This window comes from Sorex fumeus, unplaced genomic scaffold (genome assembly GCF_029834395.1).
Source record: "Sorex fumeus unplaced genomic scaffold, SorFum_2.1 ptg000265l, whole genome shotgun sequence".
NCBI classification, from domain to species: Eukaryota; Metazoa; Chordata; class Mammalia; order Eulipotyphla; family Soricidae; genus Sorex; species Sorex fumeus.
The window spans coordinates 7,295,570-7,321,398 of NW_026606322.1; the positions used below are offsets into that span (position 1 = coordinate 7,295,570).

General features: G+C 36.2%; 1 protein-coding gene across 3 annotated transcripts in view; it reads left to right on the top strand.

The window, feature by feature from the left end:
• LSAMP (limbic system associated membrane protein) overlaps positions 1-25,829 on the top strand; it is a 1,342,850-nt gene that overhangs the window by 700,268 nt on the left and 616,753 nt on the right. The window lies entirely within an intron of this gene.

Here is a 25,829-nt window from a genome sequence, read left to right on the forward strand (position 1 = left end):
CGAGAGGGGTGGAGTAATTGAACCCTGGTCTGTCAGGTCAGCCTCTCACAAGGCAAACAGCCTACCACTGTGCTATCTCTTCAGCACTCAAGAAATATTTATTGATATTGTTGTTTTAATTTAACTTATTATTATTATCTCATTCCTACTTTGGACAAACTTGCAGGCTGTCGAATGTAGCCTGCCCACAGGGCAGAGTCTGGCAAACTCCCCGTGGCCTACCAAATATGCCAAATACCAGTAACAATGATGGGTCTCATTCTCCTAAAGAGCCCTGAATATAATCTCAGGGCTAGGATGAAAGAGACGTTACTGGGGCCTGCTCGAGGCAATCGACGATTAACAGGATGATGAAATGAAAAAAAAAATGTTGTTTTAATTTCACACATACAAATAACTAGATGCATATCTAATTCATTCATTTTTTAAAAATCAGAGTTATTATATCTTGTTTCTTGATTAGCCAAATAAGAACCACTGTGGTGTTTCTCATATAAGGGGAACTAAGTTGCTGAAGAAGACTTTTATATGTTTGACTTAATTCCAATCTCCAACATAGATATTGCTTCTATGATTTATAAAGATGCATGTAGCATGTTGTAGATTACAATTTAAAAAACTAGAAATAATATATCTTGTACTCATATAGAATAGATAACATTTGGAAAAGTAGAGTAGGTGAGACCAGGGCTCTTATTATATCTGGGAGAAAAGTTGATTCATTAAAATGGTTCCAGAATAGAATATATATTCAACATAGTATTGGAAGTTCATGCCACAGAAATTATTCAGGAAAAGACATTAAAGGGATTGAAATCACAAATGAAGCAATAAAAATGTCATGGTTTGCAGATGTCATACTATACTGTACATAGAGAACCACAAAGAATCAACAGATAGCAAAAAATTTTTTAAAAAACCATAGAAATAATAAGCCTACATGGTGAAGTACCAGGCAATAAAATTAGTTACACAAAAAAGTTTTATTTGTGTGTATAAGCAATAATATAGAAAAGACATATTTTAAATCCCATTTACAATTGTATTAAAACACTATGTATCTAGGAATCACCAAAGAAGATGAAAAACAGTTACTGTAAAACCATAAACCCTATGCTGGAGAGATAATACAGAGATTACAGTGCTTACCTGGCCACAGCTGATTACTGTTCTATGCCCAGCATCACAAATGTTCCTCTAGAATTGCTGGGAATGATCTCTAAACACAGAGCCATGAGTAAACTCAGAGTGACCTAGTATGGTTCTAACGCTACCTCTTTCAAGAACAATAGGAACAACAACAGAAAACGGTATATCACTGTCACTGTCACTGTCACTGTCACTGTCCTCCCGTTGTTCATTGATTTGCTTGAGCAGGCATCAGTAACATCTCCATTGTGAGACTTGTTACAGTTTTTGGCATATCAAATACATCATGGGTAGCTTGCCAGATTTTGCTGTGCGGCGCAATACTCTCGGTAGCTTGCTGGACTCTCGAAGAGGGGTGGAGGAGTCGAACCTGAGTTGTCTGCGTGAAAGGCAAACGCCCTTACCACTAGAAGCCACAAGGAAATGGAAAAACATTCATGGACTGAAAAAAATCTCAACAAAAAGACATAAAACAAAACTGCTGAGGACATACGAAATGAAAGGAAAACCCCCTTAACAAATGGTATTGGAAAACTTGTGCCACATGCAAAAGAATGAGATGAAGCCACTACCCCATAACTTGCACAAAAAGTAAATAAAAATGAATCAAAGTCCTGTGTGTTAGTCCTGAATCCATAAAATGCAAAAAATAAACCGTAGGCAGAACTCTCATGATAGGGATATCAGAGATTTGTTCAATGATTCGGTTTTATTAACAAAGAAAATTAAAGCAAAAATAAGCTGGGGCAAGATTAATTTTTTTAATTGCTCTTTGAAAAAAATTATGGCAAAGGTAAAATAACTCTCTGCATTGGAGAAAATATTTACACACCATCATCAACAAAGAATCAATATCCAAGATATATCAAGTGCTTAAGAAACTCAAAATCAACAAAATACCCCTCAAAATGGGGAGAAACAGTCAGAGCAGAGCAATAGTACAGTTGATAGGGCACTTGCCTTGTAAGGGTGAACAAGAAGGGACCTAGGTATCATGGTAAAAGAATATTAGCAAAGAGGGTTAGACAATTGAGTGAATCTTGAGGGTTTGGTAAACAGAATGTAAGAGAGAGTTATTAGGACTTGATAAAATCAATACAGATAAAGAAAAATAATGAACAAAATCTGGAGAACAGACAGAGTAAACACAGGTTTAAGGCAGCTGGAAATCTTTCCATATAGCTGGTATAGCACAAATTATAAAGAAAAACTAACAAATTGGGGTGAAATAATTGAACTTGAGAATCATGCTTCTTAAGGGTTGTGATATTTTTATTTAATTTATATTGCTTAAAATAAAATACTGTAATTGTTTCATAGGTTAAACAAAAGTTAGAAGTTTATATTGCTTTCTGTTTTCTGGGGATTATGAGTCTTCACTTTTTTTTTTCTTAGGGGCAAAGGCTTCATTCTTAGACTGTGTGTATGGCATGTTCGAATAAGACGAGTTTAGTTTTATATAAATGTTGACATCTCTAAAAACAGTAGTACTCATGGTCAAGCTAAATTCTTGATATAGCAGCCCCACAGGGTTTTTGCAACCAGACGGAGAAACTCTGTGTAAAAAAATAATGGCCTCTGGTCTTTACCAGTTAAATCCTCACTCTTTCCTGGCAAGAACCTGTTTTTGTAGACACAATTGTGAGTTCTGTTTTTCTTTTATTAAGGAGGATTTATATTACAGTTTAAAGAATGGAAAGTAGTAGGGAGGAGTCCTTCCATGAGAGCCCATAGTACTTCTTTTGAACTTTATTTTTATTTATTTATTTTTTTTATTAGTGAAGCAACATGAGGTACAGTTGTAGATTTACAAATCTTTGTGCTTGGGTTTCGGTCATACAATGATCAAATAACCATCCCTCCACCAGTGCCCATTTTCCACCACCATGGATAATATCCACCCCACCCCCCCACTGAACTTTATTTTAATATTTTTGCAAGTATTCTATAGGTAAAGGTAAATGTAAAGGCCCTCCCGTTGATCATCGATTTGCTCAAGCGGGCCCAGTAACGTCTCCATTGGAGACTTTGTTGTTACTGTGTTTGGCATGCTCTGCCGTGCAGGCGAGATACTCTCGGTAGCTTGCCGGGCTCTCAGAGAGGGGCGGAGGATTCTATATTATCATTTATTTGTTGATATGTGTTTTTTCCACATCAGCCTATCAGATTGACTGCGGTGATGTTTCTTAAAAGTCTTTGCCTTGTTTCAGTCACTGTGCTAAAGGTTCATCTTGGTAATGTATTCACACTAATGGCATTACTATGAGATACTCTTGTTAATCCAGTTTTCTAAATAGAGAATTGATGTATATAAATTCATCATTTATGGCTAAAAATTTATTCAGGTTTTATAACCAGTAGATCTTGAAGTCAGGATTTGAATTTAATCTACTTACAGAGTTTCAGCTCTAAAATATCATGAAGTACAAAAGAATAAATATCTGTTGTGAATGCATTAGTGGATGTAACAAATGCTTTTAGGCACATTTCAGTAGAAAGAAAATGATGGGGTGCAAGGAATTAGGCTCTCTTTTCCCAGGTGTGCTTCAAACTAGCTGATGAACTCGGGCAATTTAATGTATTTGAGCATCATGAACGGTAAGTTAGTATGCGGGATAAGTTGCTATATGACATGTGATGTATAAATTAACTTATTTGTTCCTAGCAGAGGGCCCGGTATGTTTAGGCTTTTTAAAAATTATCAGTTTCTTTTTCATCATTCTTTGCCCTAAGTGGCCTGCTGACCAACCATGACTTTTCTCGGGCACAGGACATCCTGTCTCAATCTGCCCAAACCTCTGGGCTAAAAAGTGCTTGTCCTCACAGAAAAGAGGGAAAAACAGACAGCGCCAGAAGATTATTAAGAGGACAGGACTGGGTGGATACAGCAGCTGCCACCTTTTTCACCAACAGTGGCAAAAGCCAACACATCAGTGTAGATTCCCGTGTGACACTGCTGGGTGCAACTGCCTGAGGTCACTTGCATCTCGAATGTGAGATGCACATGTAATTATCCAGGAAGCAGGAGAAAACATCACCGCAGACAGCAAAGGTTCATCAGCAGCCGGACAATTTTGTTTCATGTGACTCAAGCAGAGCCTTGCCAAGTGTTGGAAAGCTGTGGTGATTAATTGAAGTAGAGCATGGAAAGTCATATGTTGTCCCTAGGGCCAGGCCTCCATGGGTTAGGCAAAAAAGATAGGAAAAACAAAGCAGATAAGCACTTGAAAGTAGCACAGAAAAAATACCCACAAATGAAGTGTTAGCTATTGATACCATTCTGGAATATACTTACTTCCAAAATAACTCATAGTGGGTCTTTTTGTTAGAGTCCTTGTTATTGACAAAAGCTATCACTGCGAAATATGGCTGGCAATCCATTATCTTTTAGATGAAATTTTGTGGTGGAGCAGTAGCGTAAGTGAAGCATAGATATTTATTGAGCTAGTTCACTTCTTACTGATGAAAGGCATATAAATACATTTATTGGATATATATTGAATTTTAAAAATATTTTTGAACAAAAACTCATTATTCTCATGCAGTGATATTCTTGTGATCATCTCCACCCATTTAATTGCTGTAAGTATCCTGAGAGAAATTCTCTGGTTTTGTTTGTTTGTATATTGGGATCATACCCAGGGATCACTCCTGGTGGTGCTCCTGGGATTGTATGTGACCTCTGGATCTAACCCAGGTTGATCACATGCAAAACAAATGCCCTATTCACCAAACTATTATTCTGGCCCCAGAAATCCTCTGATAGACTTTGAGACCAGATATTCATATGTCATCTTACGAATAACAGGGGCATCTGCCAATATCCAGTGTGCCAAGAGAGCCCCATGAAATAACTGTGAGAATTGTGTATAGATTAATGACATAGTAAGTGGAAGGAAAATGTGGAGGAGGGAAAAAGAAAACCAAAGAGAGAGAAAGAGCAAGTATAAAAATGAGAGTGGAAAGGGGGAAAGAGAAGAAATTTGGCATATCCAGAGACAGAAATAAACTACAGCCACCATGCTGCAAAGCAGCTGATGCTATCAAGGACGTTTACACTAGATCTTAGAATATTAATGCTCAGAACGTATGTTCTCCTGGGAGACCAGAGAGAAGTCCAGAGACTGGCAGGATTGCTGAACCAACATTTTCAAGGATTTCTTTTTTGGTTTGATCGAGTTCTGTCACTGTATTCAGTCCCCACCCTCACCCAACCACCAGGCAAATAATTCCAATAATCTATTTTTACCTTTTTATTTTTTACTTTTTCCCATTTTGTAGGATGAAACGAGGAAGGAGAAACAGGAAAGTGCCAAAACACTTATAGTGATAAAAAAATGGTTTTAATTGAGCAAATCTATATTACCTTTTACTTTTTTATTGATGACATTGCAAAGTTAAACAGTAAAAAACATTATTGATTGATAGATTGCATCTATTGCTTTTCTTTTTATGTTTGGCTTGCCACTCTCTCTGAAAATTAAATGACTTGGCATCATGCACTTCTTAGTTGTTCAGCATCTTATTTCTTTTACATTATTAAAAAAACTTAATGTTTAGTTAGATCTAAAGGCATTTATTGAGCTAGTGCTGCTAATATTATCTATAATGCTGCTGTTATTGCTAATATCAACATTTGTAGTACTACCGCCAGTTATTATTAATCAAAATTTTATATTGTTGTGGTTTACCTGCTTGACATTTTATATTATTTATATTTTTATAAACATTTTTGTGTAATACATGATTGAGAAACTGCTGAAAACAAAATTTCAATTTGCTTAAAACTATGTTGTTAGTAGTAGAAGGGTTGAAATCCAGTCTAAGAACTGCTTCTAAACTTCCATATAGGTAACTTGTGCAAGAAATAGGGTTGGCGAGAATTCCCCACCCCAGGAATAAAGTTAATGCTGACTCTTTCTTTAAAATTTAGTGACTGAATAGGCAAACATACAAATGTTTCTAAGTGTAATTGATATTGGATATTCTTATGGATCTTATCAAATGAGGCATTAGAATCATGTGGGAGAATCTATTAAAAGTTTAGATTCCAAACTAGAATTGTTTGGTTTGATACCAAATAATCTATAATTTGCAAAATAAAAATACAAAAAAAATCCATTGATTTCAAAGCCCAGAAAATTTTGAAAAATTCTCTTAGTCTAAAATTGTCAGTATATTATATATGTCCTTCTTATAAGAAGGTGGTAAAATATAGCCAAACAGAGGAAGTATAGCTTGGGAAAGAATATTTCATGTCATTTAACTGATAATAAAATTTTCTGCGTTATTTAGTCTCAGAATCTACACCATGATTTCTAGGAACTAGTTGCCACTCATTAACTTGAAAATAGTACCAACTAAGTCTATAAGTAGCTATCCTTAAACTTTTCTGGCTTGACTAGATATTATGTTTAAAACTACAATTAAATTAATACACTCCACTATAATAATCTGTTCTTCTAACTTTTCATTTTACTTATTCTAGTAATTTACTTACTAAAGAATTGATAGGAAAAAACAATTTAAGACAATTAAATTATAATTTTAAATGGCAACTCTCAACATTTTATTTTAGACAATATTTGTAATTGCCTTTGTAGTTATTTCTTTTCTCCGGGCTCAAATTTCTCCTCCGTATAAATATGGAGTTGTGCTAAGTAAAAGTTGTCCAAATCCATGAAATGGACAGCTTGTATCATTATCCATTTGTATTCAATTATTTTAAGGTGATTTCATTCTAATCCAGGAACTTGTATTCCATAAATATAGAATAACTGCCTTAAAGACTAACTCTGAAATAACAGAATATCTTTGTTGAAGTATATGAATCTTGTGTCTAAAAAAGCTCTATGTACAGAGGGCCCAGAAGACCAAAATAGTCTAGAGCACTTTAGTACCAGACAGTTGATAGGTAAGTAAAGGTTACTTATGCCTTACTCTGTCAGTTTCATTTTAATGACTATTAGAGTTACCCACACACCGAATTTGAGAAACCAAGGCCCACAATTTGATTGAGAATGAGCCCCTTTATGAACCTGCTTAGTTCTATAAAAGCAGTTTCAGCAGCTAAAAGTTTCACTCCCACCTGTCACAGCAAGAACTTGCATTGTCGAAGTTCTGTGACCTCTCTTGTCCTTGATTATAATGTAGGCAAAAAGCTGCCTTGAAAAGATAAAGATATTTTACATGATTTACAGTCCGACCTTAAGATGTTCTTGACGCCATGCCTGAAAGAAAAGAAGGAAAGGGAGTTCCCAGACAAGTTGAGTTTGTTTTTTATCAGAAGAGGTAAAATAAATATTCTTTCCCTTCTGTGCCTTTCTGGCATTATTTTGGTGATCAAAGGAGAAATCCACGTGTTGCACTGATTGTTGAGAAACAATAACAAATAGATGAGGCACACTTTTTTTCTCTGCTAGTGCACAGTAAGTGTAAGTTAAGCAAAAAAAAGGGAAGGTTTAATGAGTTAGAAATGGGATTGTCAGGGCTAGAGCGATAGCACAGCAGGTAGGGCGTTTACTTTGCACATGGCCAACCCAGGTTCAATTCCCAGCATCCCATATGGTCCCCTGAGCACCACCAGGACTAATTCCTGAGTGCAGAGCCAGGAGAAACACCTGAGCAACACTAGGTGTGACCCAAAAAGCAAAAAATAAAAATAAAAAAAAACAACCAAAAAGCAAAAAAGAAAAGAAAAGAAATGGGATTGGCCTGGGAATTAAGAACTACATAAGTATATACGAGGTAAATCTTGAGCAGTGACCTAAGTCCTAATTACCCTAGACTAAATTTAATTGGGCCTTTTCAGTTAATGTTTGGGGAAGGAGACGATGTTTCTCCCAACTGTTCTGGATTTATTATGCACGTAGTATAGCAAATTAATGTCAGACAAATTAATAAGAGAAAAACCACCTAGATTACATATATGTGATAAGTCTACCTAGGAGTAGATATAAAGGTTATTCAGAAAAAATAAAGGTATTTTTCTTAAACTTGGGAGTCCTCTGCACTTCTTGGAGAGCCCGGCAAGCTACTGAGAGTATCTTGCCTACACAGCAGAGCCTGGCAAGCTACCCGTGATGTATTTGTTATGCCAAACATAGTAACAATTCTCACAATGTTACTGGGCCCGCTGGAGCAAATGGATGAACAATAGGAGGGAGGTGACAGTGACAGTGATTTTTCTTGAACTCTAAAGAATGTATAAGGGTCTTGAGTGATGACGGCTGTGTGAGGCTCCAATAAAGAGAATAATCATTCTAACCGAACAAATCCAAGGAACTATAATTGGTTATTTGTCCTGTCTTACTAGTAAATTTTCCCACAGAAATATCATTTCTGGTAAAAATTATAATTTTGAGCAGTACTCCCTAATTTTCCTTTACTTAGGTAATTGTGGGACAAGTAATATTTTTTCCTATAGTTCTAGTAGAGAGTTTTTGTTGACTTCTGTACATAATTCACATGTCAAAACCATATATCTTGGGAAGGTTTATTGGTTCTGCACATCTAGAGGAGTGGGAGTGGCTATTTTAAAAGTTAAACTGTTCTAATTATCAAATGAGCACATAATGACAGGAAATGAATAACTATGTATATGGAAACTGCAAAGATAATGAGATCTAAGTAGTAGCCAGATAGTAAGGGCATATGTAACCAGCTGATGTGTGGAAATAGATAAGGTTTTGGCGATACATGGAAGAAAGAAGAAAAAACACAAGGTTAAAAGTAGATATTTCTTCTAATAGTTTTCTTGTTGGTACAGGCCCTCTTTCCAATATAAATGTAGTCACAATGGGGTTCATGTTAAAGGCTCTTCCTGCGTTTGTGGGGTTTCCATACTTTTAGCTCAAAGCTATTGTCATGTAAGAAAAAATTCTTAGTATTATGGTCATATATTTGGCTTATTTAATATGCAACCGTGTTTAATGCAGGGTATAGACTAAGACAAATTCAGCATATCCTGAAAATGGTTAAAGATACCCCTTGAATAACACAACACCTGCCATTAAAAACAATGTGGGAGATTAGTACTAAGAGAACACCAAGAAAGGCATTATACAAAATAGTTTGGTAGTGAAGCAAATTTAAGTCACTCTCTTTTCCACTCCTGAGAGATAAAGAGTCGGTTACCACCCTCTTCTGACACACAAATGGAAACATCCTCTTCAAGGATGGTTTGCCTTATCAATGAAAAAGAATTCTACAAATGAGAAACTTTTGGTCATTTTGTAGAGTTCCCCTGTCCGTGTTGCTATCTTTAAACATAACCACCATAAACTTTACACCCAAACACATGCTTAGAAGTTCATATTTTATATGAACTGACCTTCACAAATTTTCACATCCTGACCTTCAAAAATTTTCTTGAGGAGAAGCCAGATGATGGTAGAGCAATTATAACTCATGCTTTGGGTAACTAGCCAGAAAAGTCCTCCTAAAATCAGGTGTGATCTGATCTTGGAGGTCTTCAAGCACTGTCTGGGTGGCTCTACATTCAACATTATAGTACCTAACCTGTCCGCATCCTTGGTCCCTAGCATTGAACACCTGACGCCATTAGCTTAGGATTTCTGAAAGAGGCCCGAAGTCCCCTGCAGCACAGTTTTCAGCCCCCCTATATATATATATATATATATATATATATATATATATACTTTTTTGTGTAAAGCTCTGGGTTAGAAAGTAATTATCAACTTTCCAGACTATATTGGTACTACACAAAAAGCTCTTATAGTTAATTATGCCTTAGTTTGTCTGCAAAATTGGAAGACACTATTAACCAAATTAGAATCACGTGGGCATTTTAATGTAATTGGTAATTGATGCTTTATAAATAGAACAAAGCAAAGTGTTTGTGTATTTAAATATTAATGTGAATTACATCACTTATTTTTAGTGCATTCAAGAAGAACTCTGTTTAACAACTTTAAACTTTTCTTTCTAACAATTTGTCTGTGAGGCCAATGGAATGATTGGAAGGTTGTCCTTAGCCTTATGAAAAAAACATAGGCTACTATAAGTTTATTAAACATCTGCTATAAAATATGAACTTCTAAACACGCGAAGTTTTACCAGCAAAGGAACAAATGATGATATCTTATATTTGTGTGCTGCCTTTCTGAATTGCTTGCAAATGCATTCTCTAATTGATACTTAAAATAACCTCGTGCAGTAGATGAAGACAGCATGCCTATTATCATCCACATTTTACAGGTTCAAAGAGGTTAAATTATTGTTCAAGGTCACATGATACTTATATCAGCAACAGAAACTTTAATTTTGGCTGTTGCATTCATTTTTATTTCAATTTTCTATCCAATTTTAGTTACTCGAACAAGTAGTAAATATTAGGAATGGATACAATAGAAAACTTATGGAAATCTTGACGATGAAGAGTAATGAAATATAGTCTGCATATATTCCACATTCTTCCTCTGTGACAGAGAAGTATACCGAAGACTTTGTAAATCGTAAAGAAAGCAACTGCAATTTAAATTTTCCTACCTACCTTCTTTATTAAATGGCATTTACTCTTAATTCAGCATGTATCAAGAATATTTGTATGTCAGATAGTTACAAGACATTTTGGTACAGATAGGTACCAAATACGCCTCTATCTTGAAGATGCTAGATTCTGGTGAAGGAAGAGATATACTTGGAATGTAGATATACTTGGAATATTACCATAGATTCTAGGGTAATCATGGTCCGCCCATTGTTCATTGATTTGCTCGAGCGGGCCCAGTAACATCTCCATCGTGAGACTTGTTGTCACTGTGTTTGGCATATCGAGTACATCATGAGTAGCTTGCCAGGCTCTGCCCTGCGGGTAAGATACTCTCGGTAGCTTGCCAGGCTCTCCGAGAGGGGCAGAGGAATCGAACTCGGGTCGACCATGTTGGCTGCTTGTAAGGCAAATGCCCTACTGCTGTGCTATCGCTCCAGCCCTAGTTTCTAGGGTATTTTCACAAAATGATTTATGGATGAACAGGAAATTTCCCTCTACAGTTCTGTATTCTTCCCTGGTTGGTCTACAGTCAAATTTACATTCACAGGTTCATGGAAGAAATACTAAATAATTATAAGGTAAAGGTAAAGGCCCTCCCGTTGATCGTCGATTTGCTCGAGCGGGCCCAGTAACGTCTCCATTGGAGACTTTGTTGTTACTGTGTCTGGCATATCGAATACTCTCGGTAGCTTGCCGGGCTCTCCGAGAGGGGCGGAGGAATCGAACTCGCGTCGGCCATGTTGGCCGCGTGTAAGGCGAATGCCCTACCCGCTGTGCTATCGCTCCAGCCCTTTAAATAATTATAGGATGAATAAAATAGCACAGCAGTAGGGCATTTGCCTTGTGTGTAACCTGCCTGGCCAAGCCAGTTTCGATTCCTCCACCTCTCTTGGAGAGCCCAGCAAGCTACCGAGAGTATCTCGCCCGCACGGCAAAGCTTGGCAAGCTACCTGTGACATATTCAATATGCCAAACACAGTAACAACAAGTCTCAAAATGGATATGTTACTGAGCCCAAGCAAACTGATGAACAACGGGAGGACAGTGTTATAGTGCTACAACATAGTTATGCACAGTGACACAATGTGAATATATATCCTGATCTGAGAAATGGGTCAGAAGCCTGCATCCAGGAGAATGATAAAGCATTCATAAATAGGAAAAAGTGACTTCTATGGTGATGAATGAATATTTTCATTGTCATACAGATAGCTTTTCTTAGGTTATTTATAATAAAAGTAATAGTTATAACTAATACCCTACTTTTTTATTTGTCTAGGGAAGTTGGATATTGTTCCAAGTTTCTCATGAAACAAAAGGACCTCTACTAACTATATTTGAAAATAATTCTCATACCAAAGTGATATTTTGTGAGAAAGTCCTATCTTTACATCTTGAGGAAATCCAGCTGAATATTTTAAGGAGTGTATTTTTCACTACCATAATAATAAAATGGAAAGCATGATTAATTCTGATAGAAGGGTGTCACAAGAAAGCTTTGCCTGCTTTGTGTCGGTGACATATGAGCACACTCTAAGAATTAAAATAGGAAGAATTTGTTTAAGCTTTAAAGAGGAAACATCATAAGTAGTCAAACAACATGATCTAAGATATGTTAATTAATAATGTTTTTGTGATATTGATATTTCAGACATTTTATAAATATGTCAAACATCTCTTCTACTTTAAACATCACTATGAGATGGGCACGGTAAGTTTTATTTTATAATTAAAAACAGGCTTAGCAGGTAAATTTATTTTAGGTCAAATATTTAATATTCCAGATACAATCAGAAATCAGATATATGTAGCTGAAGGCCAGAAATTGTGAGCCTAAACATAAGTGGTGATTATACTGTAAAGTCAATATTGTAACCATTTATTTCTTTCCATTTATGATTTATCCTAATTAGCTTCATACATGATTAAAATTATCTATTAATACTATTTTGATAAAAATACATCTTATTGATGTATTTAACTAGTCCTTTAATAGTGGGCATTAAATTGTCTCCTATACTTACTATTTTGAATAACAGTGTATGTCTACTTTTGCAAATCAGAATTTTCTTCGTAGCACAATTGAAAGAAGAAAGACCAATCCAGCTTCTTGTTATTATTACCAAGAGTGAAAGCAGTTCTAGGAGACTAGTATATATACAAAATGTACTCTTTTAGAATACTCTCACTGGAAATTATTTGTACTACATTGAAAAACCCTACTTGCTCCATGTGGATATTTTCAGGTCTCTACTACACAACTGGTTTATTTTGAAAAATGGCAAATTAGCTTTAATATTACCCAAAAGCCAATAAGATTAAGGAAGTAAATCAAGTGAAAATATTATCATTAAACCAAATTAATGTGATCCTTGGATTATCTTCTGTCTTGATTAGTTTCTTATTGTTTTGTTCATAAAAGTGAGTAAGTAGATTTTTTGATTGTTTTGCCCTAAGTCAACTTGGCAGAGAGAAATGTGATAGTTTAGGTTAAGATGTTAAATTTCTCCCCTAAATGAATGCAATTAAAATTATTAAGCTTCACTTGACCCTCACCGACTGGAGATCTCTTTTCTTACTTCATGTTGACATCGTTTTAAGAAAGAAACCAGAAATGCTGAGCAAAAAGCACGTACCTTTCATTTCAGAAAGGTTTGTTGTCCACTCCTGCTTTGGATTGACAATGAGCTGTAGTTCAAAAGCTGCCTACAGGGAAGCTCATGCACCCTATAATTTAAAGGGCCTTAAATGCCTCATGGGAAACTTGGTAAAACATTCTATTTAGAGACATGCCTGCTGATATGACATATATTTTTATAGTTATACCTCTCTATTGCTGTGACATAAAACCCGTTTTCACTCAAAATGTGCCTGCTTTCAGAAAACAGTGCAAGAGACATGTGGAAAACAATGATCCTATTACAGTGCATTATAACTGCTGTTTTAGAGTTCTCCAAGTCATTTCTTTTCCCTGAAGCCATGGAAGCTGGACAGCAAAATATTTGGGAAATTTCATCAACCAAATCCAGGGAGGGTTTCCAGACAGTAGAACTTAGTAGTATTTCTTTGAAAGACACTTTTCCATCTCTCATTAGCATTGTAGCTAGTCATATTTCTAGGTATAAGTGCAAAAGATTCATTTTTATCCTATTTATTTCCTAAATCTCAATACAAAATCATCTATATAGAATTTGGGGTGTAGTTTAATAGTAGAGTACTTGTCTTGTATATGGGCAGTCATGGACTTGATTCCACAAACTGAAAGAAAAATCTATATAATCAACATTCCAGAAGCACTAGGTTTGTGCTAAGAAATCTCTTTTATATCGCCAAGATTGCGTATATGAATAAAAGATTCTGATCTTGCCTCCCTAGTTCTGCTGAGAAATGATCAGCCTTGCATATATTCCCTATTAGAAATGTATTGAAACACTTCCCAATTTCTGATTTTAAATAATCTGAAAGGACCATCATCTGTAAATTCCCCCTCTACTTTTTGTTGCAGTGTTAAAAGGAAGCTGTGATGTTCCCCCCTTATTTCTAGACATAATTTCTTCATCTCAATTCCCTGCTCTATCCTCCAAATTTCAAAAGCCTTTAAGGGCAAGGATTGTACCTGCATTCTTTGTTCAAGAGTTTTTACAAACATTTTTCACTCACAATACATTTTCACACACAGACACACAAATGTATCGTGGCCAAGCTTTGCCAGAATACCTCAGATTCATTACATGGTTGATTTTGAATATATTTTAGGTTGTTGCTGGTTCAGAAATGTTTTACTGTTGTCAAGTTTCTGGTTATTTCTACATTTAGTTAATGTGACTCCTGATGGTATGTGATCCACAGTTTAAGAAACTACATATTACACCATTGCTTCTCTGATAACAGAGATATCTAGCACAATTTCTGTACATATCAATAAATGTTTGCTGAATAAGTAAGTGAACTTTCCTTTAAAGCAATAGCCAGATACAGGAGTTTTTACTTAACCAGCACAGAATAAAAATTCAAATTATAAATTGAAGTTAAGTATATGATTAAAAGCACTGAATAATTAAGTTAAACATGGGGAGTAGAAGAGAACTTTAGATTTCCTCAAGTTGGGACATCAATGATGTTTTTTATTGTGGTTATATTTCAAACTATTTTTATTGGTTTCTTCCAGAAAGTTATTTTCTTCCATTATAGTTACTAGTTTAGAAAATTTTATTTTTAGTATCCTATCACAAACTGGGTTTTATGATATCACTATGATAGTATGTACAGAACTGGAATGAATATAAATATTGTAATTATTTTGTGAAACTAAGAAGCATTTTTTTCATGGAGTTTTGAAGTTTGTAATCCCATGACAATGTTACTTGCTTCATTCTCCTTTTCTTCTTTTTATCTTACAAATTAATCCACAATTTATTAATAAGAGAGTTGAAAAATTAGAAGAGAACGAAAAATAAGACTAGTATAGAAGATTGTGTGGTAGATTATTTTTAAATTAAGAGTATCTTGTCTCAGGTTTTGCACTGTTTTAGGTATTACTTATTCAGGACCAAATGAGCTAGCATAACATAACCACACAATGTGGCAGTCCTAGATTTTAGGAACATGATTAATTTTTTACTTTCCTCTGATTCTCACTTTTTTTCTTAACTCAATAATTTTGTTTCCTTTCATTGACCCATTTATATAAAACAGCTATTATTAAGTGCTATTATAATAAACATTGTGTATTCTCATTTGGCATATAACCTGAAGGTACTATAATATAAAATATACTAAGGTTTCAAAACCATTAGTAATTCTTTAACCTTACCATAGAAATAGGAAAGTGTGTTGAAACTATGTACTTAAGCAAAAGAAGGCTGTCTGGGTCTTCATTTTTCTTTGTTTTAGGGACACACCCAGAAGTGCTCAGTACTTACTCTGGCTCTGCACTTAGAGAATATTTCTGCTAGGCTCAGGGGACTGTAAGAAGTATTCGGGAATGAACAGGAGTTGGACAGATGCAAGGACAACCACTTACACTATTTACTCTTGCTCCAGCCCCTTGAGATATATATGTAATTTTACATATGCAATACATATGTAACTTTGCAAATATATATATATATCATATATATAAATAATATATATAAACCAGAAGGCTTTCTAAAATTTACATCTGCTTAAAACTCTCTGTTTTCATTTGGGATTATTACAAGCATATCATATAAACCTGGAGCGATAGCACAGTGGTAAGGCGTTTGCCTTGCACGCAGCCAACACGGCCGACCCGAGTTCGGTTCCTCCACCCCTCTCGGAGAGCCCAGCAAGCTACCGAGAGTATTGGATATGCCAAACACAGTAACAACAAAGTCTCCAATGGAGACGTTACTGGGCCAGCTCGAGCAAATCGACGATCAACGGGAGGGCCTTTACCTTTACCTTTACCTATCTTCCATGTTGTTTTAAGTTCTACCTATAAAAATTCCTTAATGTTTGAGTGTTTGACTTTCTCCTAGCAGTGCCCCTCCGAGCAAACTATCCATTCAGTCTAGGACCCAGAAATTTACTCCTTTATTAGTGTACACCAGTTTCTTATCAGCTTTTCTATGATTATAAACCTATGGAATAAATCATTACATATCCACTTTATCACCATTAAATCTTGTTTCTTACTGTACTGTTGTTCATCGATTTGCTCAAGCAGGCCCAGTGACGTCTCCATTTTGAGATTTGTTGTTACTGTGTTTGGCATATTGAATGTATTGAATATGTCAAGGGTAGCTTGCCAGGCTTGCCGTGCAGGCAAGATACTCTCAGTAGCTTGCCAAGCTCTCCGAGAGGGACGGAGGAATCGAACCCAGCTCGGCTGGGCTGGCTGTGCGTAAGGCAAAGGTAGCATGCCCTACCGCTGTGCTATCATATCTCACTAGTTCTCAAGTCCTAGAGATAGTCATATCATTCTGATTTAGAAGGGCCAACAAAAGAATATAAGTATTAAATATATTCTTTACTAAGTAAAAATAATTTATAACTTTTTAATGAGTCTTTTTAAAATTTTTATGACTGTCATCCTCGTAGCTAACTTCTCAATAAAAATTATCCCAGCCCTCTCATTTAATACCCTTTCACTCACCTTTAAGTGCCGTGATCCCTAAAATTCCTTTGGCTGTTTGAGCACTTCCATCAGTTCACACTTGCTTTTCACCATCCTATGAGATAACAACCAACCTATCAGACACTGAGTAAAAGATTATTCTGTGCATCCAGTTGTTAAATCTGTTGTGCTCTGGGTATCTCTCGCCAGTCTGCACACACAGATCACTCGCTTCCAGGGTTAGTGACTGTAACGCTTTTGATTAACCTCTCTGTATACTTCACAAGCACTTATTTGTGGATATGTTCACATCAGGAAGATGCTCTGAATCACTGAGATGTTACTAGATATCTGTTGACATACCTTTAACCAGTGTGGAATAATTCAATGAAACTCAAATTCAAGCAGTGTCCAAATAGTAGCAATATTTTTTTCAGTTTTGTTTCATCTTAGATATAATAGACATTGCATTGAAGACCTGTAAAAAAACACAAAGAAATTATTAGCATGCCATATGTATGATTTCTAGACTTACATTAACTTATTTGGTGGCAAGGTTAACCAACCCTTTAAAAATTAATTTCTTTAGTGTTTTTTTTATTAGAAATAAGGTCATTGGTGCCTATTTATCTCTTGTTCTTCTAAACATTCTGACATATGGCAATTTTCTCGAAGACTTTATTTCCCCAAATATGTTCTACCGGAAGCATGACTTATGTAGTTTACTTAATTCAAGTCAGAGACAACTTGACATTTTAGCTACTATTTACCCTCTTACGAGATGAAGCTAGGCATTTACATGAAATTGAGGCCTCTCTAGTTGTTTCATTTTACTGTGTTCTTAGGCACACATCAGTTCCAAGTTTGTGAAAAGAAAAAATAAAATCTAGGCATGTGCATAATTTAATCCTATAGCCACAGAAACCCATACCAGAATAATTTACAACATAGGTTTATCTGGCTTAGAGACATAATATATTCATTTGATAGACAGATACACACATGTGTGACTAACTTGTAACCCAGACCGTCCCATATTGTCTATCTTAATGGAAACATTGAAAGAGCTGCTACTGAAATGTCAGCTTTTTCCCCACTGTGACACCGGCTGTTCATTCAATGATCCATTCATTCAAGTATTCGTTTTGTTTCATAACTAGTTATTGATCTCCTACTGTGTTCTATGCACAAAAAAAGATATTATGGAAGAACGAGTTAATAAAAAAGCAGGCTTAACTTTAGAATGACTATTATGTTTTAACAAAGCAAATATGTGATAAGACAAAAGAGTTATTCAGATTTAGAAAGCAAATCCCATTTATGTTTTTAGCGTGAGTATTTGATCCACATTTCATATAGAAAATATGTAGCACTGTCTCTGAGTGGGGAATTCTATTAAGCACTAATATGTTGTCCTTGCCTTTTTTTTTTTTGGTAGAAAGTTAGTAGGAGAGAGGTAAACTTTAGATAAACTGCATTGTGCAATGGAGCACTTGTATAGACAGTTGCATTTATAAATTTATAAAGCTATTGTAAAATTTTAGAGACCTGGATATATGGAGGTTGGGAATTAGAAAATAAAAAGAATACAAGTAAAATGAACATACTTAGAGCGGGATAGTGAAGAATATGGTTAAAATGTCTCCTATATACAATTTGCCTAGGGCAACTGTGCTATACTTATTTTGGAAAGGGATATTTTCTGAAATTGTGTGAGACAAACAAGCAGAAAACAATATTTAGAATGCCTCTAATGGTTATAACAAGTAGATCTTTTCTACTAAACTATTGGATCACTAATATCAGCACTTTCATTTGCGAATCTATCCCCCCCCCCCTTTTTTTTTGACAGATTTTCATGGTCTCTACAGAGTACATTTTAATATTAGGAGCCCTGAGCAGTGTCTGTTAAAAGAAGAGAACTGACCTAGAGAACCTACCCACCGTTATTCAGAGAGACTGCTCTGGGTGGTAGACAAGTGGGTGAATTTTACCGTGTCAGCACATCTGCCATCAATCATTTTCTTTGAAAGACTTTATATTGGGCAGGAGCAAAGAACTACCAATTAAAATAAGATTGCCAGTTATATCATGATGGCTTTGTATGAAAGAAATATCTCACTTGTGATCCGTCCTTATAATTTTTAAAGTCATACTTTTATCATTTTATTTTATCTTTTTCATTTACCTTAAAAAGCCTTAATTTCATGGCTTAACATGACTACATTTTTTGCTATGAATATGTGTTTAAGGGAAGAGGCCTGTACTTTCTCCAGTGACTCATTCAATAAAATGCAAAAATCTCAGGTCATTATTGAAAATACCTTCAGTCCTTTTAGGATAAACATCAGGCACTTTGAGAAGTGATATAGTCTTAGGAACCAAAGGACAATATGCTTCTCTTTAGGATAAGAGACTATTAAAAAATATTAATATGACCTACCATCATAGTTCTTCTCTTGCTTTACTAGATTGTGTTTGTTTACATCTATAAAAAAGTTTCCTTTTCCTTTTTATACTTTAGCTGCTGGAGACATGATTCATATTTCCGCCTGAATATAGCATCATTTGTCATTCATAATTCATTTGGTTTTTCAGCTGGTCATACTTTTAGTTGCAGCCTACAAGTCTTTCAATGCTCTATATTTCACTTTAGGTAAATACTTATTTTCAACCTGGATGAAATACATGTACTTTGGTTGAAAAGTTAAGTATATAGGCTTGGGTTTTTAATTGCTTAATTTCATTTCTGGGTTAAAGACACTGAAACTGACAGCCGGTAGGGCATTTGCCTTGCACGCAGCCAACCCGGGTTCAATTCCCAGCATCCCATATGGTCCCCCGAGCACCGCCAGGAGTGATTCCTGAGTGCAGGACTGCAGTTCCAGGAGGAACCCCTGAGCATCTCCGGATGTGACCCAAAAAGCAAAAAAAAAAAAAAGACTGAAATTGAAAGGATCTTTGTGCTGATTATTACCACCTTTTCTTTTTTCTTTTCTAAATATTGCAGATATTATTTTAATTCCCCAAACTTATGAAAAGTGTACTCAGTCTATTGGTGTTAACAATTTCAGCTGGAATTCCATGTTCAACTGGAATCATACTCTGAGAAACTAGGATATCAGTTAACTAAATAATAAATTTCCTTCCTTCCTTCCTTCCTTCCTTCCTTCCTTCCTTCCTTCCTTCCTTCCTTCCTTCCTTCCTTTCTTCCCTTCTTTCCAATTTTCACAGAATATCTAAGCTGAGTCATTTCAAAACCAAGTACACTATTTCCAAAAGTGATTGATTGCTCTGTTTATGTTATGACTACCACATGCAACTTCACACGATATAACATGTACAATCTTTATTAAAGATGTATAGATCATTTCTCCAAGTGATCCTATGTCTGATAAAATCAAATCAATGGGAAAACAGGGAATATACTTTAAGGTCCTGAAAAACCTTAAAGCCCAGACTATCTTCCATGTGTATGCACAGTTTTTCTCCTAAGCACTCTGGGTTCAAACCCTCGGGAACTGCGTTGAGCTCTTTCCTTTGCTCTCTGTGATGACTTTGCCAGTGAAAGGGATGCATGATGGAGTGTAGTCGACAGCCAGCCAGCCTTCCTTCACCTCTCTGCTAAATAGATGTGATCAAATGTACCTTCTACACAGGAGCCTAAATAATGGGTCTGTGTTTCCTGATGAAGCTTAGTAATATTTACTGAGCCCAACAACTCCATTTTCCTCAGGTCCTGCTGCATTAATGGTTGGCTTCAGTGTGGGAGGTGAGAAGAGAGGAAATGAAAAATTGCTTTGAGGGACTCAGGTGACTTGGTTAAAGGATGGCCTTATCAGATACTTTCCCTAGGCCTAAGTGGAGCTTTTTTGTCTGAGACTGCAAGAAGTGGGTCATTTTCCTGAGCTGTCAGGCTCACTGCTTACTTGACTTGTGGCTATAGTCGCAACAAGCTGTTGGCTTCCCCACTGGCTTTTGGTTTTTTGAGGTATGCTAAAGGCTCTGTCTCTGCAGGCCTTCTCAGAGCAGAAATGAACTTCAGCACAAACCATTTGTATCTTTTCTGAGCTGTAGGCTGCTTTTATAACCGCATGCCTCATGCACAACTAGCCACAGTTGGGAATCTCTGAATTTCTACCCTTAAGGCTAGGTCCAATGGCTTAAAATACCTGGAGAGCTAGAGAAATATTGCAGTCTCAAAGCTATAACTTTTAGAAATATCGTACATGGAATAAATAAGAAATCCAACTTGTATGACAACACTTATTGCTAAGGTGTAAGACATATAATGATGAGGAACATTTTTATTTAATATATTTATAATTTATAAAATCTCATCGCTATTAACTTTGTCAATCATATGGATAACAAAAAATAGCTACCGTGTTCCTATTGATTCTATATCATCTCTTTGTGGTATTCTTTGTTTTTGTGCCACTGACGATGCTCAGGAGTTACTACTGGCTCCTTCACTCAGGAATTACACCAGGAGGAGCTTGGGTGACCATATGGTCACTGGGGATGGGAGCCTGGTTGGCCTTATACAAGGCAAATGTCCTACTCACTGTACTATCACTCTGGTCCTCCTTATGGTGTTTTACAAAATAACATTAGCTATGACTTTGCTGTCCATTAATACTGTTTACAATATATGACATATGTTGAAGGTGTGATGTACATGTCATACATTATGCATTGGTAAATCGAGTAAATGGCTTTTAGTCTATACTACACGGTGAACTACTGTTTAGAAGGGAAAAGAGTCAGTCATTTTGTTTCTTTTTTTTTTTTTTGGTCCTTTTGGGTCACACCCAGCGATGCTCAGGAGTCACTCCTACCTCTGCATTCAGGAATTACTCCTGGGATGCTAGAGGGACCATTTAGGATTCCAGGGATTGAAAATGCGTCAGTTGCATGCAAGGCAAATGCTCTACCTGCTGAAATATCACACTGGCTCCTCAGTCATTTGCTTCTACTGCACCTCCTTTACCAATTCAAGGTAGTGATGTGGTCCTTCTCCAGGGATACTGAAAGGGCAGAATACTTGGATGCTCAAAATGAAAAGCTACAATATTACCAATTCTCTATACTGAATCTTTTGCATAAGGAAGTTATTAACAGTTTCGTGAAAAACATTACCCCAATCAAGAAAAACCTAACAAAAACATTTTCCAAGTTAAAAAAAAATGAAAGATGAATTACCATGCCAAATGAAAGATGAATTACCATGCCAAAACTTCTGGTAAATTTTTATTTATTTATTTATCTATTTAATTAATAGATAATTAAATAGATATTTATCTATTTAATTAATAGATAATTAAATAGATAAAATAATCGCCGGGCTGGAGCGATAGCACAGTGGTAGGGCGTTTGCCTTGCATGCAGCCAACATGGTCGACCCGAGTTCGATTCCTCCGCCCCACTAGGAGAGCCTGGCAAGCTACCGAGAGTATCTCGCCCGCACGGCAGAGCCTGGCGAGCTCCCCATGACGTATTCTATATGCCAAACACAGTAACAACAAGTCTCACGATGGAGACGTTACTGGGCCCGCTCGAGCAAATCGACGAACAACGGGAGGGCCTTTACCTTACTTACTTACTTTACTCTATTTAATTGAATCACCATGAGATACACAGTACCCAAACTATTCACTCATACCTTGTTCCATACCCATCCTCCACCAGTGTACATTTCCCACCATCAGTGACCCCAGTTTCTCTCCTGAGATCCCACCCTTAACCTGTCTCCATGGCAAGTACTCTCTCGCTCTCTCTCTTGCTTGCTCTCTCTCTCACTCTCTCTCATTTTTCTCTTTCTATCTCTCTTCTTTTGGAGTTTGCAGTACAGATTTTGAGCAGTTATCATTTTTGTTGCTTTCCCTATTTTCAACACATAGTTCTTATCCAGAGTGATCATTTCCAACTATCTTTGTCATATTGGATCCTTATTTTTACCCCAGCTGCTTTCTTCCCCAGCACTTGAGACAAACTTCCAACTGTGGACCAGTCCTCCTGGCCCTTGTTTCTACTGTTGTTGAGTATCACTCTCATATTATGTTTCTTGTATCACACACATGAGTGCAATCATTCTATATCTGTATCTCACCTTCTGACTCATTTTGCTCAGTATGATACTCTCTATGTACATTCATTCATAAGCAAATTTCATAACTTCATTTTTCTAATAGCTGCATACTATTCCATTGTGTAGATGCATCATGGTTTCTTTAACCAGTCATTTGTTTGCCAATCCTACTGGTAAATTTTTATATTTAAAAAAATCATTTCATTCTTTCTCTGCTAAGCATACATGTTTGTTTTTATATCATTTAGTGGTTTCCAAATATATATTGCATAAAAGAATAGACAGTGTCTAATTTGGAAATCTCTACCGAGATAGGTTGTATCTGATTTTTCTTCTTGCTTGAAGAGCCTCACACAAGAGGTAAAACTCAAAATATACCAGTATATAGCCAGGATCTTGAAAATATAAAATTATAAACGCTTAACTGAGCTTGTTTTGAAAATAATTCTATTTCTAGCTTGAAGAATAGAAAATAAAATTAAATATTTCTTGGGTTTAGTTCTTAAAACATATGTAACATACTTTAATCAAGAGATTAAAAATAGTATTATGGAGTTATTGTTTTCATCACAAGATTAGTGACTACATCTTTACAGATTGAAAGCACATAAATGGATTTTACATTGAACAAAAGTGACTAAAATCTTGTACCTCTGGTCTCTCCCTTCATTATTTTTCTCTAGATATCAGAAAGAAAAAAAGAGAACTCCATAAAATACCAGTTTTACCCTCTTCTGAACATACACACCTCTCAAACACAGAGAATACATAAAGCTGATGCTTTTAAGTCCGTGACTTAATTGCTAAAACTGGGCATAATCCTGGGAGAAAATCGGGAGGTGAACAGAAAGTTTTCTCCCTTCTCTCCATGACTCTCAGTGATTTAAGTTGGAACCAGTAGAAAAGAATCCAATGGGTGACTTCTTTACTTTCTAAGACATAGTATGTCAGTTGTATTGTATTTTAGGATTTGTGTCAATAACAAAAGCGTAATAGATTCCTGGATGGATTTCTAGGTAGAAACTGAGATGAGTGAGAAAAAGAAGGGGAATATGGGCTGGAAAATCATGTCACAGGATGCCTTTGGGAGATTATTTGGCTGTTAGAGATGTGACACATAAAGAAGAGAAAGAAGAAAATCAGTAATGACTGTAGAGTGTATTCTGAAAGAAGAATGAGTGTAGTGGAGTATCTTCCTGAAGGGGAAGTATGAAGATAAAATTAGAAAACCTGGGGAAAATGATGTTTTTTCCTCTCTTATGAACTGAAAAGATACATTTTCCACAAAAGATAATTTTCACCAATTTGTTCTTATTATGGGCTGGAGTGATAGCACAGCGGGTAGGGCGTTTGCCTTGCACTCAGCCAACATGGCCGACCCAAGTTTGATTCCTCCGACCCTCTCGGGGAGCCTGGCAAGCTACCAAGAATATCTCACCTGCACGGCAAAGCCTGGCAAGCTACCCGTGACGTATTTGACATGCCAAACACAGTAACGACAAAGTCTCACAATGGAGATGTTACTGGGCCCGCTCGAGCAAGTCGATTAACAACGGGAGGACAGTGTTCTTATTATAGTAGAAGAAAGCAATGCTTACCAAAATTAGTTTATTTCATCAAATTTTGTTCTATGTCTTAGAATAATTCTGTGATCTTTCACTCTCAATTTTTCCATGAACATACTTCCCAGGTTAAAACTGCAAACAACAAGGCAAAAGGCAATACTATAGCTGGTGATAAGATCAAACTTAATATTTCCATTTTACTCAGAATGATCACTTCCATCATAATACATCAGCATCTGTACATGAAAAAGTTTTATTTTAGGAGCCCAATGAATAACAAATGCCTCATTTGCCAAAAACCTTTTCTTTTTACAGTGAATAATAATTAGTTTAGTAAACAGAATATTACATCTAATGTTTTCTGGGGATCTCATTACCACTTATTATCTAGATAAAATTCCTTGCGCCATACCAATGGCAGAGGGACAAAGCCACGCGGGTTCCGGGGCCGAGACCTCCAAGCCTACTCGAATTGGAGTCGAGCATCTTCCACCCAGATCCTCCAAATTCCAGTAGGCGGGGGTCACACCCACCACCTGGCACCCTGGCGCCGTGTAATCCCATCAGCGGCCAAGACTCAGAGACTATAAAATCCAGCTCCCGGAACCGCGTGGCCGCGCGACATCTTATTATCTCATTCCTACTTTGGACAAACTTGCAGGCTGTCGAATGTAGCCTGCCCACAGGGCAGAGTCTGGCAAACTCCCCGTGGCCTACCAAATATGCCAAATACCAGTAACAATGATGGGTCTCATTCTCCTAAAGAGCCCTGAATATAATCTCAGGGCTAGGATGAAAGAGACGTTACTGGGGCCTGCTCGAGGCAATCGACGATTAACAGGATGATGAAATGAAATGAAATACCAATGATATAAAATCCTGTGAGTTCTATAGTTAGAATATTTTTAATAATTTCAGTGGACTATTGTCTTTTTTCTGTTTTCTATCTATATTTCTAATTTTTCTTTGTCTGTTTTTCATCTCTCATTTTCTTTGGAAATTAGGCCACACCTGTTGTGCGTAGGTGCCACTTGTGTCTTTGTGCATGGAAGTAGGTTCTGTCATAGGAGACTATGAGGTGTCAGGGAATGAACCCAGGCCTCCATCAGTGAGCCTGTGAGCTATTTCTTTGCCCCAATTCCTTTTTCCTTCAACCAGTTTTTAACTTAGATATGTAAATACAGTAAAAACATTTTGTTTTGTTTTCAGAGTTTGTAGTAAATTAGAAAATGTTATAAAAGTTTCTGAGAATTCTGGAATTTTTCTATTTATACCTTTTTCCTAAACAGAGGCAACAAATTTAAAAAGAAACAAATTCTCCCCCACATTAACATAAATCTGAGGTCTGTACCTTTATGAGTTTAGTATGCTTCCTTATTTAGTTTTATATCAAGTGCTTAAAAGTTCTCCTTTTTTTGAGAGCTCAAGCAG